The sequence below is a fragment of the Entelurus aequoreus genome, linkage group LG26, assembly GCF_033978785.1.
Source record: "Entelurus aequoreus isolate RoL-2023_Sb linkage group LG26, RoL_Eaeq_v1.1, whole genome shotgun sequence".
Lineage (NCBI taxonomy): Eukaryota > Metazoa > Chordata > Actinopteri > Syngnathiformes > Syngnathidae > Entelurus > Entelurus aequoreus.
In genome coordinates this window covers 4,615,464-4,621,469 of record NC_084756.1, presented here as the reverse complement: position 1 = coordinate 4,621,469, position 6,006 = coordinate 4,615,464, and positions in this window count along the sequence as shown.

The following is a 6,006-nucleotide window of genomic DNA, read 5'->3' as shown; positions in this document are numbered from 1 at the left end:
GGTGTCTCTCACCTGTGTTGTCTCTCACCTGTGGTGTTCTGAACTCAGGTGGTGGTTCTTCTAGAATTAGACTAAAAGTGGATTATTCTTCATTCCAGTATAAAAACGGCATGTATTTTCTCCAATAAAACAAACATTTTATTTTCCATGCTGAGTTTATTAATGTTGAAATTGAGAAAATAATAATTCAAATAAGATGTTTAGTTTTTTCCCAGCATAGAAAATTGTGTTTGACATTCCTCTAACATCCCAAGGATGCTTCATTTAAGAACTGTTTTCAAAATAAAATACATCTGTCCTAAAAGTCCTGTCAATGTCTGAATAAACACATTTTAATTGATGCTTTTTTGAGTGCAATTACAATTAGTTGCTAACTGCCAAGAATTCATATTTTCTTTCTAGAAATTTCCCCACTTTTAAGAGGTATTTACTTATTTTAGTCATTGACTAATCTTAATTTCCCCATGAATATTTATATTTTTTATATTCTACTTTTAAAATGGAGAAAACAATTATTCAAATAAGATGTTTTGGTTTTCCACACCTAGAAAATCTTGTTTAAATGTTCCATAACATCAAGGAAGTTCAAAAGTATTTGTTTTCAGAATAAAATACCTCAAATGATTTGCTACCTGCCAATTTTTTATTTTTTTTCTAGAAATGTCCCCAGTTTTACTTATTTTTAGTCATTGACTAATTTTAATTTTAGCATGACCAATAGTATTTTTCATATTCCAGTTTTAAAATGGAGAAAACAATTATTCAAATAAGATGTTTTGGTTTTCCACACCTAGAAAATCTTGTTTAAATGTTCCACAACATCAAGGACGTTGAATAGTACTAGTTTTCAAAATAACATACTTATTTCTAGATTAAAAATCCAGTTAATTTCCAGTTAAATACATTTGAATATTTTATCAAGTGCAAGTATTTTTCTAGTCCTGGTTTTAATTCCTCAAATCTCATATTTTGTCAGCTCTTTTTCTCAGTCTACACATAAAGTTGTATTTTATTGTATTGTTGTAATGTTTCCGTTCTAAAGTAAAAGTGCACTGTTAGGTCATCTGTGGGGTTATAGCACCCTCTGGTGGCCAATAGTGGAACATCACCTTCTTCATAGAACTCCATTACGCACCTGCAGCGTCACGTGCTTTAGATTTATTTTGAAAAATAGTTGAGTCTACAGGAAATACACTTGATTGATTCTAAAGATGACATTTTCTAATCAATCAATCAATCAATCAATGTTTATTTATATAGCCCTAAATCACAAGTGTCTCAAAGGGCTGTACAAGCCACAACGACATCCTCGGTGTCGAGTGGGTCTGACATAATATTGTGAAAGTCCAACACATCAGCGAAAGTCCAGTCCATGGTGGGGCCATCAGGAACCATCCCGAGCGGAGACGGGTCAGCAGCGTAGAGATGTCCCCATCTGATGGACAGGCAAGCGGTCCACCCCGGGTTGGGAGCAGAGTAGAAAAGAAAAGAAAAGAAACGGCAGATCAACTGGTCTAAAAAGGGAGTCTATTTAAAGGCTAGATTATACAAATGAGTTTTAAGATGGGACTTAAATGCTTCTACTGAGGTAGCATCTCTAACTTTTACCGGGAGGGCATTCCATAGTATTGGAGCCCGAATAGAAAACGCTCTATAGCCCGCAGACTTTTTTTGGGCTCTGGGAATCACTAATAAGCCGGAGTTCTTTGAACGCAGATTTCTTGCCGGGACATATGGTACAATACAATCGGCAAGATAGGCAGGAGCTTGACCGTGTAGTATTTTATACCTAAGTAGTAAAACCTTAAAGTCGCATCTTAGGTGCACAGGAAGCCAGTGCAGGTGAGCCAGTATAGGCGTAATATGATCAAACTTTCTTGTTTTTGTCAAAAGTCTAGCAGCCGCATTTTGTACCAACTGTAATCTTTTAATGCTAGACATAGGGAGGCCCGAAAATAAAACGTTACAGTAATTGAGACGAGATGTAACGAACCCATGGATAATGATCTCAGCATCGCTTGTGGACAAAATGGAATGAATTTTAGCAATATTACGGAGATGAAAGAAGGCCGTTTTAGTAACACTCTTAATGTGTGACTCAAACGAGAGAGTTGGGTGGAAGATAATACCCAGATTCTTTACCGAGTCGCCTTGTTTAATTGTTTGGTTGTCAAATGTTAAGGTGGTATTATTAAATAGATGTTGGTGTTGAGCAGGACCGATAATCAGCATTTCCGTTTTCTTAGCGTTGAGTTGCAAAAAGTTAGCGGACATCCATTGTTTAATTTCATTAAGACACGCCTCCAGCTGACTACAATCCGGCGTGTTGGTCAGCTTTAGGGGCATGTAGAGTTGGGTGTCATCAGCATAACAGTGAAAGCTAGCACCGTATTTGCGTATGATGTCACCTAGCGGCAGCATGTAAATACTAAAGAGTGCAGGGCCAAGAACCGAACCCTGGGGAACTCCGCACGTTACCTTAACATAGTCCGAGGTCACATTGTTATGGGAGACACACTGCATCCTGTCAGTAAGATAAGAGTTAAACCAAGACAAGGCTAAGTCTGACATCCCAATACGCGTTTTGATACGCTCTAATAAAATATTATGATCAACAGTATGGAAAGCGGCGCTAAGATCAAGAAGCAGCAACATAGATGACGCATCAGAATCCATCGTTAGCAATAGATCATTAGTCATTTTTGCGAGGGCTGTCTCCGTAGAGTGATTTGCCCTGAAACCGGATTGAAAAGGTTCACAGAGATTGTTAGTCACTAAGTGTTCATTTAGCTGCTGTGCGACAATTTTTTCGAGAATTTTCGAGATAAACGGTAGGTGGGACACCGGCCGGTAGTTTACCATGAGGTCAGGATCGAGGTTAGGTCTTTTGAGTAGAGGATGAATAACCGCTTTTTTGATAAATAATTATTATTATTTATTTATTATTATATTAATAAATATTTATCATGGTGTGACTTGTGACCCGGGGTCACCTTCATCACCCCATGGTGTGACTTGTGACCCGGGGTCACCTTCATCACCCCATGGTGTGACTTGTGACCCGGGGTCACCTTCATCACCCCCATGGTGTGACTTGTGACCCGGGGTCACCTTCATCACCCCATGGTGTGACTTGTGACCCGGGGTCACCTTCATCACCCCCATGGTGTGACTTGTGACCCGGGGTCACCTACATCGCCCCATGGTGTGACTTGTGACGTGGGGTCACCTTCATCACCCCATGGTGTGATTTGTGACCCGGGGTCAGTTTCATCACCCCCATGGTGTGACTTGTGACCCGGGGTCACCTTCATCACCCCCATGGTGTGACTTGTGACCCGGGGTCACCTTCATGACCCTATGGTGTGACTTGTGACCCGGGGTCACCTACATCTCCCCATGGTGTGACTTGTGACCTGGGGTCACCTTCATCACCCCATGGTGTGATTTGTGACCCGGGGTCAGCTTCATCACCCCATGGTGTGACTTGTGACCCGAGGTCACCTTCTTCCCCAAGGGGATGGGTCAAATGCAGAGGACAAAATTCACCACATCTAGTGTGTGTGTGACAATCATTGGTACTTTAATCTTAATCTTAATCACCCCCATGGTGTGACTTGTGACCCGGGGTCACCCTCATCACCCCATGGTGTGACTTGTGACCCGGGGTCACCTTCATCACCCCCATGGTGTGACTTGTGACCCGGGGTCACCTTCATCACCCCATGGTGTGACTTGTGACCCGGGGTCACCTTCATCACCCCCATGGTGTGACTTGTGACCCGGGGTCACCTACATTGCCCCATGGTGTGACTTGTGACCTGGGGTCACCTTCATCACCCCATGGTGTGATTTGTGACCCGGGGTCAGTTTCATCACCCCCATGGTGTGACTTGTGACCCGGGGTCACCTTCATCACCCCCATGGTGTGACTTGTGACCCGGGGTCACCTTCATGACCCTATGGTGTGACTTGTGACCCGGGGTCACCTACATCTCCCCATGGTGTGACTTGTGACCTGGGGTCACCTTCATCACCCCATGGTGTGATTTGTGACCCGGGGTCAGCTTCATCACCCCATGGTGTGACTTGTGACCCGAGGTCACCTTCTTCCCCAAGGGGATGGGTCAAATGCAGAGGACAAAATTCACCATATCTAGTGTGTGTGTGACAATCATTGGTACTTTAATCTTAATCTTAATCTTAATCACCCCCATGGTGTGACTTGTGACCCGGGGTCAGCTTCATCACCCCCATGGTGTGACTTGTGACCCGGGGTCAGCTTCATCACCCCCATGGTGTGACTTGTGACCCGGGGTCACCTTCATCACCCCATGGTGTGACTTGTGACCCGGGGTCACCTTCATCACCCCCATGGTGTGACTTGTGACCCGGGGTCACCTTCATCACCCCATGGTGTGACTTGTGACCCGGGGTCACCTACATCGCCCCATGGTGTGACTTGTGACCTGGGGTCACCTTCATCACCCCATGGTGTGATTTGTGACCCGGGGTCAGTTTCATCACCCCCATGGTGTGACTTGTGACCCGGGTCACCTTCATCACCCCCATGGTGTGACTTGTGACCCGGGGTCACCTTCATGACCCTATGGTGTGACTTGTGACCCGGGGTCACCTACATCTCCCCATGGTGTGATTTGTGACCCGGGGTCAGCTTCATCACCCCATGGTGTGACTTGTGACCCGAGGTCACCTTCATCCCCAAGGGGATGGGTCAAATGCAGAGGACAAAATTCACCACATCTAGTGTGTGTGTGACAATCATTGGTACTTTAATCTTAATCTTAATCTTAATCTTAATCACCCCCATGGTGTGACTTGTGACCCGGGGTCAGCTTCATCACCCCCATGGTGTGACTTGTGACCCGGGGTCAGCTTCATCACCCCATGGTGTGACTTGTGACCCGGGGTCACCTTCATCACCCCCATGGTGTGACTTGTGACCCGGGGTCACCTTCATCACCCCATGGTGTGATTTGTGACCCGGGGTCACCTACATCGCCCCATGGTGTGACTTGTGACCTGGGGTCACCTTCATCACCCCATGGTGTGATTTGTGACCCGGGGTCAGTTTCATCACCCCCATGGTGTGACTTGTGACCCGGGGTCACCTTCATCACCCCCATGGTGTGACTTGTGACCCGGGGTCACCTTCATCACCCCATGGTGTGACTTGTGACCCGGGGTCACCTACATCGCCCCATGGTGTGACTTGTGACCTGGGGTCACCTTCATCACCCCATGGTGCTATTTGTGACCCGGGGTCAGCTTCATCACCCCATGGTGTGACTTGTGACCCGGGGTCACCTTCATCACCCCATGGTGTGACTTGTGACCCGGGGTCACCTACATCGCCCCATGGTGTGACTTGTGACCCGGGGTCACCTTCATCACCCCATGGTGTGACTTGTGACCCGGGGTCACCTACATCGCTCCATGGTGTGACTTGTGACCTGGGGTCACCTTCATCACCCCATGGTGTGATTTGTGACCCGGGGTCAGCTTCATCACCCCCATGGTGTGACTTGTGACCTGGGGTCACCTTCATCACCCCATGGTGTGACTTGTGACCCGGGATCACCTTCATCACCTCCATGGTATTACTTGTGACCCGGGGTCACCTTCATCACCCCATGGTGTGACTTGTGACCCGGGGTCACCTTCATCACCCCCATGACTTGTGACCCGGGCTCATGTTCATCACCCCCCTTCTGTGACTTGTGACCCGGGGTCACCTTCATCACCCCCTTGTGTGACTTGTGACCCGGGGTTATGTTCATCACCCCCATGGTGTGACTTGTGACCCGGGGTCACCTTCATCACCCCCATGGTGTGACTTATGACCCGGCCTCATTTTCATCACTCACATGGTGTGACTTGTGACCCGGGGTCACCTTCATCCCCCCTTGTGTGACTTGTGACCCGGGGTCACCTTCATCGCCCCCTTGTGTGACTTGTGACCCGGGGTCATGTTCATCACCCCCA